The sequence below is a fragment of the Acomys minous genome, assembly GCF_964271855.1.
Source record: "Acomys minous genome assembly, chromosome: 2".
Classification (NCBI taxonomy): domain Eukaryota; kingdom Metazoa; phylum Chordata; class Mammalia; order Rodentia; family Muridae; genus Acomys; species Acomys minous.
The window spans coordinates 147627141-147641404 of NC_140484.1; positions in this window are offsets into that span (position 1 = coordinate 147627141).

Here is a 14264-nt window from a genome sequence, read left to right on the forward strand (position 1 = left end):
GCCAGATGTTCCACCTTGCCACAGACCCAGAAACATGGAACCAAGGGACCATGGGCTGAGACCTTGGACAAAAGCACATCTCCCTTTAAAAAATTGTTTCTCTCCAGTATTTTTCACAATGACAACACACACACACACACACACACACACACACACACACACACACGCCATATGATATACCTTTACTGGGTAATAAGAGGAGAAAACCATCGGTGCATGCAGCAATTTGTATGAATCTCAAATACTAAATGGAAAAAAAAAGGCCACCTGCTGCGTGCTTCAACTGAAATGGCAAAGTGGAAACGCTCCAAAAGGGAAGCAGATCGGGGGCTGTAAATCCACACAAGACAATTGGGGGCGGATCGGAATCACCTAGCTCTTGATCATAATGGTGGTCACGTGACTGCATGTGCTGTGAATTCAGGACAGAGCAGAGCGCTTCTACTTGCAAATTTACTGCCTCTTATGATATCACAAAGGACATGAAATATTACAGATGTTCAAGGGGCTGATTTCTACTGTGTGCAGTCATAGCCACATAAAGCAGTGGGTTTTTCTGTAGGAAAACATCCCTTGATGTTTATTTTGAAACACAATGTATATTTCCCAATTCACAATACAGAATCTACAGCCATGTCTGTCCATAGAGATGCTGGCTATGTTCGTTGAATGAGTCCAGGCGCTCTGACCGGAACCTTCGGACACTGGAAAGGCTATTACTTTTGTCTTCTCTGCGCCTTGCTCCATACCTTTCTGGGAGCACATCCACCTCTGGCCCATAATGTTCAGACCTGTCATAAAACATGGTCCAAGTCAGGACATGTGAGTCTTTGAGGATATTTCTAACTTAAGATGGTGAGGAAGGTCCCTTTCCCTCGTGTGTCGTAAGATGTGGGCCAGACTGATCTGAGATGATGTCAGCAGAAAGCCGCCCTAGTGCCTGGAGGTGACATGGGAGGGAGAAGCGAAGAGAGTGAGGTCCACAAGGGACGATGTGAAGGCATGAGGCCTGGTGACCCTGAGGCCAGAGGCCTCCATGGAATTGGTTGCCTGAATTAGCAAACATTTCCTCTTTTTAAATGGCTCAGTGGGTAAAAGTGCTTGATCCCCAAAAATCCACATTATGGAAGAAGAAAACCAATTCCCACAAGGTGTCCTCTGACTGATATAAGTAAATAAATAAACTTATTTATTTATTTATTTATTTATCTATCTATCTAAAACAAATTCCTATCACTTGCCGTTAGTGAGTTTTGAAAACCAAAAACAATAGTAATAACAGCAGCCAATTATTTAATGCTCACTTGGAGCATACACACTAATTCCCCTTAGTTAATGCCTAACCCGGCCCAGTGTTAAGAGTCCAGTCATACTTTTGTTCAAATTGTGTGACTAACAGTTGAGGAGACGTCAAGAGGTCAGGGAACTTCTTTAAGATCATGCAGCTAAGATATCTATCTATATGGCGTGGAGAGCACATTTTACACTCTAAGTCATTTAAGGATTAAGAATAATGGATTAAGCTTTACTCCGTTTTCTACTGTTACAGCAAGTTAGCTGGGGCTGGGTAGCCCGGTACAGACTTGCTTTGTAAGCCTGAAGAACTGAGTTCAATACTCAGAAGACATTTTTAAAAGGCAGGGCTGGTAGAGCGTGTTTGCAATCCCAGAACTGAGGACTTGGGGAGGCAGAAACAGGCAGACCTCTGGGGTTCCCTGGCTGGCCAGCCTAGCCTGGTGGGCAAGCTCTAGGCCTATGAGAGACCCAACATGGATGGCACCAGAGAAAGAGTACTGAACGTTGACTTCTGGCCTCCACCTATCTGCCCTTAGTTAGTTTAGTCTCAATAGTTTCGAATTCCTAGTATCATTTTGACATAGGCACACAAAACAATAAAGATAATGAAAAAGAAGAAGAAGAAGAAGAAGAAGAAGAAGAAGAAGAAGAAGAAGAAGAAGAAGAAGAAAATGAGCATCTATGGGGAGCCACAGAGCCCTTTGTGGACCCCCGCCTCCACATGGCGCCTGGCATGCAGCCGGAGACCCCTCGATTTAAACAAACAGCCCCTTATTTGAAAAAGGCCCGCTGCTCACGAGCCTATCAGCGCGTGAAATGTGTCTTAGTGTGATTGGCTGTTTGGGTGATATAAATGAGCGTGAGGGGAGTGGCTTGGAGGGATTTTCGGAGAAAGAAGGCCTGAATAAAGCTGCTTAGGAGAAGAACCGGTGGTCGCGTCTTTCTTGCCGGTCCAGCGAGGCGCGGCAAGCATCCCATAGCAGACAAGAAGCATAAAATGAGGAGGTGCTAGTCTTGACCCTTTCTGTAACAGCCAAATTGTGAGCACTAAAGAAGATCCCCACAAGGAGAAGAACCTCAGTGACCTGACTAAGCTGTACTGAGGCTCTGACTCCTCGGGACACACCGTATTGAAGTCCGGGGTTCCGACACATGCTTCCTGAGTGTGGGGTGGGCCACATCCAAGCCACAGCAAAGGTGAATGTGCCAAACTCTACATTGGTTTAAAAGGTGGTTCCCCAGCAGGAGTGCACACCAGGTGTGCCAAGGGTGCTCATCAAGCAGTCTCACTGATTAACCCACACCCAGAAGCCACCGGATCAAATCCCCCAGGTTTGAAACTGCGTCCCCGCATTCTTAAAAGCTTCCCAGATGAAGCCTGGGCTTCAAGGCTGAGAGACCCCGAGCCGAGGGTCTCTAGTGCCTTCCATCACAGTTGCACAGGGTACCTCCTGCATCCTCTGTCCCTACCACAACAGAGAGTTCAAAATGTGCCTGACACAGCCACATGTGATTTCCAGAATCAAATTTGGATCTTACTTCAAACACTTTACAAGGGAGAATAAAGTTTTTATGCAGGAGTTTCTTGGAAAAATAAAATAGAGTTTTTCTATGGTGATTTTTATGGTGTTGTTTGTTTGTGCGACAGAGGGAGCTCATCAGAACAGGGTGGTCTTAACCCATGTTACTGAGTTCTAGTGGTGTGTGCCTCTTGCCAATATATCCCAACATGAAAACAAAAGAGGGGGGCTGGAGAAATGGCTCAGTGGTTAAGAGCACTGCCTGCTCTTCCAAAGGTCCTGAGTTCAATTCCCAGCAACCACATGGTGGCTCACAGCCATCTATATTATCTGATACCCTCTTCTGCAGATAAAGCACTCATATACAATAAATACAATAAATAAATCTTAAAAAAAAAACAAAAACAAATCAAAAGAGAGACAGGGAGAATATTATACAGAGCCCCAGTGAGGCCATCATGACTCTGTGCCTGGACTTTGACACATAACAGCAACAAGAACTGGCTTCACCTGACGGTGGGGCGTCACACCCACTTTTATCCCACATTTGGGGTGTGTCCACAAGGATAAAGACTCTTCCTTTGGAGGAAGACTCAGAGAAAGATAAAGTTTGGGATCTTTCACTGCGATAGATAACCTATTAGGCTTTCAGGTTGTAAGGGGTTAGCTCATCAGAGAGCTGAGCTGCCACTGGGGTCCCCCGTGTGCCCTCTCAGATGGAGATAAAGCCAGGATTTTCTGTGGAGAGTTTCATTATTTTCTTTGGGCAAGACCGGGCTGCTTTGGATTCCAGCCCGCGGAAAGGAAGGGCTGGCTAAAAGCATGAGCTCACACCTGCTGAGGTAGGTCCTGCCACGTAGACAGGATGCTGTGCCTGTCCTCCTGCCTCAGATCCAAGTCTTGTTCTGCTAGAGCGGAAGCCACGCCCTCAGACCGTTCTCTGCAAAGGCCCTGTCCTTACGGTCCACGCGTGTGCCCCTGGAGGTGGACGTGGGGAGCCCTGCAAGGTGAGAGTTAGGCCCAGACAAGGCTGCTTCTGCTGGCCTATGCTCCAGAGTCCCTAACCAAGAGTGACCCAAACAACAGAAATAACATCGCCTCCGCAGCTCCAGAGGCAAGAAACAAGGTCAAGATGCAGAGGAATGAGGAGAGAGAGAAGGGACCGTGAATCGCGCATCGCTCCGTGCGCAGTCACTAGTCCTGTTGGGTTACAGCCCCACCCGATGGCCTCACTGAGCCTGGGTTTCCCTCCTGAACATCCTGTCTCCACCCAGTTACCTTGGGGATTAAAGTCCTGACACGAATTTGGAGGCGTAGGGTGATTCTGTCTATAAAGCTTTTATGCCAGCACCATCACTGGCCATGTGACTCCAAGAAAACGGCTCAGTTTCCCTGTGTCTCACGTCTCTGAAGTTACCAGGGAGCGGTAGTGATAGCTTTGAATTCCTAGTTTTATTTGGACAGTGGAGTGAGGTGGGGTTGTGAAGACCCTGGTGAAATAAGCAATAGAAATGTCTATTTTTTTTTTACACACTTGATTTTTTGCAAGCTGTTTCAGGAAAGTGGTGGGGTGAACTGCGCGTGTTTTAAAGGTTGCCTGTTTCCTGTTCCACCCCTCTGCCCCCATCCCAGCCCAGAGCCCTCCATAGGTCCAATCTTTCTTCTCTAAGCTGAACCCGATGACGTCATTGTCCTCCGACCAAACGGCTTAGTTTTATGGAGCCATACTGGACTCCCGGGTGAGATCCGAGTTCTAACCCTGCATCCTCTGCTCACCAGCTGTGGGACATCACCTAAGCCATTTCCCCCACCATCGAATGAGCCCAGGCTGCCACCATGATGGAACATGGGCTCTGTGGCATGAAGACATTTATTTTCTCACAATTCCAGAGGCTGAGAATCTAAGATCAAGGATTACTGACCAGGTTCCTGATGACAGCACATTTCCTGGCTTACCGAGTCTGCACATGTAAAGAGGTTTTTAAAAAAATTATCCTTGTTTCCGACAACAGTACTGCTCCCATTTTTGGGCCCTGCTTTCATGAAAGCATCTAAATCTATCTGTCCCCCAGGGGTCCCCGGCCACATAACACCACGTTGGCAGTAGGGAGCAAACTCAAACTTGGGAGACGCTTGTGTTCCGTGGCACTCCCCTCAGTTAAAATAACAGAAACAACAGATAAGCAACAGATCCAAAGCCAGGGTACACACTGGGGAGATGGCTCAGTGGGTAAAATGCGTGCGTTGCAACCTCAGGACCTTTGTTCAGTCCCCTAAAACCCACATAAAAAGTGAGTGACAGCCCGGGCTAGTAATCCCAGTGCCAGCAAGGTACACAGATTTGTGGGGATTTGCTGGCTGACAGCCTGGCCTTCTGGTCAAGTTTGGATTAATAAGAGACCTTGTGGAAAGAAAGAAAGAAAGAAAGAAAGAAAGAAAGAAAGAAAGAAAGAAAGAAAGAAAGAAAGAAAGACAGACTAAAAGATGGAAACTGGAGAATGACAGCCAAAGATGTCCTCTGACTTCTACATGAAAGCATTCACCCTCGCACAAAAGAAAGAGGTGAAAGGGCAAGAAGGAGGGAAGGAGAAAAGAAGGAAAGTGTTGACTCACAAACTGAAAAACACACTCTGTGTCTCTGAAGCTGCAACTCGGATGCCCCAGAACCCTCCTCTCTTTCCACCTCTACTTCCTTGGTGTTAGTTTTATTTCCAGCAAGAAAAGGCTGCCCTGTATCCCCTGTGTCACCTGCCACCGTCAGAGCTACTTAAGAAAAGGCCACACAGTCCGCAGTCCCGCCCCCCTCCCCCTTAGAAGCCCCAAGTCCGTTCCCGTTTGTCTTAGTTTCTTTTTAACTGGTGATAAAACAGCATGAGCAAGGCAACTTACAGAAGGAAGGGGTTTGTTAGAGGCTTGCAGTTCAGAGGGATCGGGGAGCCGTGAAGGTGGGAGCCTGGTGGCAGGCAGGCAAGCATAGCACTGGAAAAACAGCTGAGAGCTCACATCTTGATCTGCAAGCAGGAAGTAGAGAGAAGGGAACTCTGGGAATGGAGTAGCACTAAAGCTCACCCCTGGCAACCCTCCTCCTCTGACAAGGCCACACTTCCTAACCCTTCCCAAACAGCTCTACCCACTGAGGACCAAGTATCCAAACCGTATGAGCTTATAGGGGCCGTTCTCATGGAAACCACCGCACCGCTGATCTCAGAAGCCAATCCCTGGGTAGATAGCTCAGTGGCTAAAGCACTTTATGCTCTTCCCAAGGACCCAAGTCACAGGTCCCAGCCCTACGCACAGCATCTCACAACCATTCGCAACTCTAGCTTTCCAAAGGGTCTGACGCCCTCTAGTGGCATGTATGGATACTGCATCCACATACTCCACCCCACTACCCTGGAGACATATACACATAATTTTCTTTTTACCCTTTTAAAAATCAATCCTTGGGTAAGCCACAGTGAACAAAGAAATGAATATTTATTCCAGCAAGGTCTCAGGCACAGGAGCCATGAGATGCCTTCCACCTGAGCTCCACCAATAACAAGAGAAGGCAATGATGCTGGAGGAAAGAAAGTGACACTTAACCGCCACTACAATCCTAACTTCTTGTCCTAAGAGGGGAAATTACTATGGAACCTTCAGGACTACTGTGAGAACAGAATTAAGTAATAGCCAATGGCGGGATGCAGTGGTGGGATGCCTGTACTCCCAGCACTCACAAAGCCGAGGCAGGAGAACTGCCATGGAGCTGAGCATTAGCCTGGGCTTTGTGGTGAGCTTCTGCCTGGAAAAAAGGGAAAGCAAAATGAGAGCCTTCTATGTAGTGCTAGATTGCATTTCTGGTACTAAGTAAATGGTTCTGTTAACAAAGCACCTGCCACTCGCATGAGGACCCGGATTCGGAGCAGGGCGGTGCATATCTGTGACCCCAGCACTGTGCATTCTGGGAGCTCCCTGGCCAGTTAGTTGAGCCAAACTAATGAGCTCCAAGCTCAATTAATCCAAGCTCCTGTCTCCAAAAAATGAGGTGGGGAGTGATTAAGGAAGACTGACATCCAGACTCAACCTCTGGCCTCCAGAAATGCATGCTCACACATGCATGCGCCACACTCACAAAGATGGAAATGAAAGCTAAATGAATTTATTACACCCATTTCCCTGTATTCTGGAGTTTTAGTCCCTTTAGGGCATGCCTGTGACTCTCTCATCTACTGTACCATGGCAACCACATGCCTGTAGACATGTTTGGTAGAAAGCATTGTTTGGCCTTCCAGCCACAAGAGGTCCTTTATTGAGACCTGACTAGGACAACTCACTCATCACGAGAGACCCTAAGAACAGCACCCCAGTTGCTCACAGGGAGGACCTGAACAGCCCTCTAAAATGCAAGTGCACCCAGGAATGGCTTTAGCTTAAACACCAGTGCAAAGCAGCAGGAATTATCCTGCTGGTGGGACCCACTGGGGGCTTTAGAGTCAAAGAGAAAAAGAAGACACAGAAACTGAAGGCGGAGAAAGGGGAGCTGCCTGAGCTGTGCCTCTAACTTGTCCTAGGGCACTGCCACCCACCCACTTCCTTGCCAAGTCTGAGCTAAAGAGCTATGCAAAAGAGTATTAGAAGAGCATGCTGTATTTGCCATGCTCGCACGGGCTACTTCATGAGGGGTGACTGACGGAATCCCAGCTGCCACTGTGCCCTACCTGTGTGGCCTGGGACAAGCACATATCTTCCACTAGATCGCATTTCCTTTTTCAGCCAAAACACTGAATTGAACAGAGACACATGAAGAGCTATAGGAAAAGAGATAGTTCATTAAAGAGGAGAGACAGAGGGCCTGAGGTATGCCACGCCTCCCATGACAGAAGTGAGATCTCCAGTGACCTGCCACAAGTCATTAACATAGCACCCGCCTCTCCCAATATCCTATAACGCCTGGGCTTTCCTGAGTGTATGTCCTTGGCTGAATGGAGCTCAGATGGACTATGGGCTGCGTCCTTCTGTAAGGACTGAAATCCCCCTGCCTTACAGCTGGACCTGGTGGAGCCAAGGTTTGAACTCAAGCAAAGCCAAGCGTGTGGTTTCTCTACTGCCTTCTAAAGCTCCGATCACTAGGGAGGTAGCGCAGACACACCAGCACCTTTTTCTCCAAAATAACCAGAAGATATTGATGGTGTAAGAACGGCCAGTCTTACGTCCCCTTGATGGGGAGGCCTGGTGGCACTCAGAGGAAGGACAGCAGGCAATGAGCATATACAGGGGGGAGGTCTTCCTCAGTCACAGTCATAGAGGAGGGGAGTAGGGGGAAAGCGGGAGGGAGGGAGGAATGGGAGGATGCAGGGGATGGGATAACTACTGAGATGTAATATTATCTGTATAAAACAATGGGCTACACCACAACATGTCCACAGCACATTTGATCACTTTCCCACACACTCGTCCCAACCCCTTTCTTATAAATACTCCCTCTTCTACTTGTCTTTACTATTTTTAATCAGGGTTCCACCAGTGAGAGAAAAGGTGCATTGCTGAGTCTGAGTTACTTTCCTTGGCAGGATGACCCTGCCTTCCATCTGCTTTCCTGCCAATGAGATACTCTCGTGCTTCTTTGTGGCGGAATAATACTCCAGTATTCTCTTTGTCCACTCATCTCTTGATGAACATTAGGCTGACTCCATCCTGCTCACCTGCAGTAAACTGGATATGCAAATGTCCTTGTGACACGGTGTCTTATGCTCCTTTGGGTAGATACTCAGAAGTTTCGCATTTGGATCATATGGTATAGTTCTATTTTTCTGTTTTTGAAAAATAAAATTTCAAAAGCTAAAAATAATAACATGAATTATCATGTGCTTTTTACAATTGGGTAACTACTAGGTATTTAAAAGGCAGCCACAGAAACTTGCACTAGACTTTCAGGCAGGAAGTGATATTTTGCGAAAAGGTGTTTGGAAGATCATGGAAGTGAAAAAGATCCAGGGAACAGAAACTCATCAACAGATACAAAAGCAAATAACAGCTTCAGTCTCCATCCATAATGGTAGGGCTTCCTGCCCTCAAGACTCTGAGCTCCAGGATTTAGATGGACCAGCCCAGGGTGTGGACCCCACTCTACAGAGCCAGGATCTGAAAGATCTGTGGCACAGGCAGGGGGCATCTTCCAAAGGAGGCATCACTGGGCAAACAGACACTACCAATGACAGACACAGGCCCTCCCATGGACTCAGGACTCCTAAGAACGACAGGACGAGAGAGTCGTTTACCTAAGACTTTGGCTCTCTCATTGGAAGTGCTGTCAGGCAGGCAGAACAGGTCAAACCACGGTGAGAACGTGACATTCACTTTAAGTGTCTCCCAGGCTTCTTGAGATTCAAGGCCAGGGCTAGAGAGAGATCTTCAAGGTACGTAAGCAAGTCCCCAAGGTGCACATACGCGCCGAGAGGATTTATGGGGTGCATCATCAAGATGCCCAAAGACCAGACATCAGAATTCAGTATGCTGACAGAGAAGCAAGCAGCACCCAAGGCTTCATATAAAGCAGATGGAGATGGAGCCTATTTATGGGTTGAGTGTAAATTGCTCCCAGAGGCACCGAGACGACAGTTCTAAAGGCTCCTTCCTCCTGTGGGCTTAGAAGAATTCATGAGGCACGATGACCTTCTCAGAAGCATCATTACATGTCAACTCTGTGACAAACGGGTGCAAAAACCACACCCAGAATGACAGCTTTCGTCTTGGGACACCTCCGCTGGATGCTGCCGAAACACTAACAAGGAGATAGCATGACCGCTGCCTTCCCATGAAAGATGCTTTCAAGTTATAACAACAACAGCAACAGCAAACTGTATGTGTATGTTCATGCTTCTAACACTTTTTGGCCACACATGATGGTTACAAGCTTATGCAAGGCATAGCTTCCACCCTGAAGGATCTCCCAACCCCGAGGTGATCGAGAATATTCCTAAACATACTAGGACAGCAGTCAAAAGCCTTGAGCTCTTGTGATGGGGGTGGGGGTGACGTGGTAGAGGTCTTGCCTAACATGCAGGAAGCGCTGGCTTCAACCCCCAGCCCTGCTTAAAGTAGGTGTGATTGACCCACCCCTGTCATTCCAGCCCTGGGAGGTGAAAGCAGGAAGAGCAAGCGGTTCAGTCTTCCTCAGTCACATGCGGTGAGGGACCTGCTGTCTTATCACAGCTGGTTAATTATACGCTTACTCAGACTTGAGAACAGCACTTACCCTCTTTGAGCCTCAGTTTCCTCATCTGAAAAATAGGAGAGAGGGAGAGAGGGGGGGAGAGGGAGGGAGGGAGGGAGGGGAGAGGGAGGGAGGGAGGGAGGGAGGGAGAATAGGAAACAGGAAGTGCCAGGCAACATTAAAATCGGGGTTTCTGCTCAGAGAGGGACGTCATCACACATTTCACGCATTGGTAGATAGTGAGGTGTTAAACGCAGCATCTAAGCCTCGCCTTGCTTTCCTATCCAGAGAAATCCCTGCAAGGAGTACTTGGGACACCTGATAGAGAAGCAAGTGGGCAGAGCCTATTAGAGGAAAGCAAACAGGTGAGGAAGGGCTAATGGGCAGAAGCAGATGAAGAGACGCCCAACCTCGTTCATAATCAGCACAAAGCAAATTCAGAGACAGCAGGCCTGCAACATATTACAAAGTTAGGGACATGAAGAAGTGCTAAGAACTTTAACCCAAAAGCCGCTCCAAGACACAAGCTCTTGCTTACCTACCCAGAGACCCTGAGCTGGGACAGGCATCCAGAGAAACCCCTGCCCAACCATGGTGCACACTCATGCCCAGGCCATCCAGCCCTGTCTGGTGTGTGGCAGCAAAGACCAATGTCCCCGTGAGACCATCACTAAGGAAACGGGTAAGCAAATGGTGGTCCCTGCATGTGGTGACTTCTGAGCCACTGTTGGAATTTAATGGCTTCAATTTGCATGCAGCAACATGAGATGATTTCTAAAATATATTGAGTGGCGAAAATGGAAGGTTTCTCTTTTGCCTCAAACCATTTATGTAAATTAATAAAAATAAATAGCTACATATTTTATCAATATTTACATATATCTAAGTAAACATGGAAGAGGAATTGGGAGAATGTGTATTGCATATGTGTTAGAATGTCCTTGTGTGGAAAAGTTAAAAAGGATGTGGGGAAAGAAGAGAAAACATAACAAAGCTGTGAGGACCTCCCTCTGATCAGTGAGTGAAGTAATATCAATAAATCTATCCTGTACTCTTGAGATGCCAACTGAGTCTACAGCACCACCATCCCCCCAAAAAGCAGGAGAAGTAGTTCATGTACATTATCACATTTAATTCTCACAGTGGCATTGTGAGGCACCGCTGTTCAGCACACTTTGCAATTTTGAAAACTCAGTCTCCAAGAAAGTGCTCCAGTTTTATTTCTGTTGCTGTGAGAGAGAGAGAGAGAGAGAGAGAGAGAGAGAGAGAGAGAAAACTTGATTAAAAAAAAAAAGCACCACAGGGAGGGTTGGGCTTATTTAGCTCACAATTTCAGGTCCTGGACCATTGCTGAGGAGAAGTCACAGCAGGAGCTCACTTGTCCATTTATGTGGCATCCACAGCCAGAGCAGAGAGAATAAATGCATGTCCTTGCTTGTTGCCAGCTTTCTCCTGTCCAGTGTAGCTCAGGACCCTCTGTGTAGGGAATGGTGCTACCCACAGTGGGCTGTGTCCTCCTACCTCAGTCAGCAGCCAAGATAACCCACTACTGACAAGCCTACAGAGCATCCTCATGAAAAAGATCATTCAATTGAAACTTTCTTCCCAGGCCAGTCTAACTGTGGTAAGTTGACATTTATAACTTATCATCACAGAACAAAAGAAGATTCCCCCCACCCCCAGGCCATGGAGCGAGTTAGCTACAGGAGAGGAATCAGGACTGGGGCTGTGTAACTCTGGCGTTTGCACTCTTACCGGCATGTTTTACAGCCTCTGCAGAGTAACAAAACAAAGTGCAGACATATTCAATTCTTTCACTCACATCCGAGTTTTCTTAGAATCTGAGATGTTCACTGGTACAGGCTTATTTTTAGCTCGCTAGCAACACCTGACCAAGCAAAATAACCACTTGAGCCCAACAATTTCACAGCTTCTAATGAAAAACAAAGCCTAAACAAAAACTGTTTCTCGCAGCCCATCATTTCACATGATGCAGCCACTTGTGCCTTAGACTATCTTTTCCCAAATAAGTTTCATACAATTTTCAATGCCAAGTGTACAGTTACTTAGTAGTCAAAATCTATATAAACTCAATACTACATTTTTTCTTCCCTGTAACAAAACCTCAAGAGTGAATCTGCCTTCTAAAATCATATTATAATAAAATGATGAAGTCTTGTAATTTCCTAAGAACCAAGTAATAGTAGCTCTAAAATAATGTCGTGTGCATTATCTACACTTGAGTAGATGGGCAGATGTGTGTGTGGGAGGATGGAAGGGGAAACGGATAGAGTAATAAATGGGTGGATGAGTGGGTACAGTATGGATGGGCAGATGGATGCATGGGTGAGTGTGGGTAGATGTGTGCGTGGATAGACAAAGACTAAATGGTACATAGGAAAATGGATGGGTTAACGGAAAGGTGAATAGATGCATAAATAATGTTATGGATAGACAGATGAGTATGTTGGGGGACTGATAGTTCAACGTGTTGTTGTGTAGATAGACAAATAAATATACAGGTGAGTAGGTAATGGAAGGACAGGTGACATGTGGGTAGGTGGGTGAGTGAATAGATGGTAGGCGAATGGGCTTATGGGTTGGTGGCCAATGAATATTTGTGTAGATAGATAATTAAATATATGGGTGGGTACATAATGGATAGATGGCAGGTGCGCAGGTGGATAAGGGATGAGTGGGTAGGTGGACTGACAGGTGGGCAGATGGATGAATAAATGCATGTATCAGTGAGTAAATGGTAGATGAGTGGGTAGTTAGGTGGGTGTAGATGGATGAATGAAGGGTGAGTAGATAGATAACAGATAAGTGGGTAGAAGGATGGATGCATGGATGGATGGATGGATGCGTGGATGGATGGATGGATGCATGGATGGATGGATGGATGGATGGATGCATGGATGGATGGATGGATGGATGGATGGATGGATGGATGGATGCACGGATGGATGCATGGATGGATGGATGGATGCATGGATGGATGGATGGATGGATGGATGGATGGATGGATGGATACACGGATGGATGCATGGATGGATGGATGGATGCATGGATGGATGGATGGATGCATGGATGGATGCATGGATGGATGGATGGATACACGGATGGATGCATGGATGGATGGATGGATGCATGGATGGATGCATGGATGGATGCATGGATGGATGCATGGATGGATGGATGGATGCACGGATGGATGCATGGATGGATGCACGGATGGATGCATGGATGGATGGATGGATGCATGGATGGATGCACGGATGGATGCATGGGAGTGTGAGAGGATAAATCACACACAGTATTGGCTTTATAGCAAGGGATTTTAATAACCTCCTAGATGCTCCTAGAAGACTATCGGGGTGATTATAGTATATTCACCTCTTTCAAAAGGATCTCTTGAATTTTTAGCGCTATTTTAAGTTGGTGTTTTCTCTTATCTTTCAGGGAACTCATTAATCTGACAGACTACTCCAAAGGTGCCAGGAGGATTGCAGCTGTGCAACTTGGTTCAAAAGCCACCCTGAGGCCTTCTGGTTGCCTCTTGCTCTTTTCTTTCCTCGCCTTTTCACCCAGTCTTGGTGTTAGAAGGAGTGACAATTAGGAAGCTCATCGTTAACTCAACAGAATGTCAGTGCTTTCAACTAAGAAGATCTGCGTGGGGCCCGGGCTGGTTCTCATGCCTTGGGGAATGTTTCTCCGACGTGTGCCCTTTTGAGGTGTCAGTCCCATCCCCGCAGCTTAGATGCTGCTGTGACATCCCCACTCTTTCTCTCCACAAAGAGCTCCCCGGCTTCCCAGCGTGTTTCACATGATGAGCAAAGTCACCAGGATCCCATATTTCACGTGTCTGGGCTCTCAAGGCACCAGAGAGTGGGAAATGAACGTTTATAGCTCAGATTTCTAAAACAATCATTTCGTTTTCCATAAATGATCTCCCCAGTGGACTTGTTTCCATAACAGCTTTGTCCAGGCACCATTAAGCACTGCCCGCCTGCTTACAAGTGATGAGTTCAAATACAGATGCTGTGACACAGTTAAGGCTTTGGGGGAATAAAAGCACCTATGCTGTTTTCTGCTCGGTAAGCCAGCCTGATGCTGTCTTAGTTCAAAAATGTAGAAAATCATCTCCATGTATTTCCTAAGGTCCAGATATTGGATATCCCCCAGATACGTATGTAGGTAGAACCCATGTGTTAGGTTTGGTCCCCAGGGTAGCAATTTGGGGAGTCCCTGTG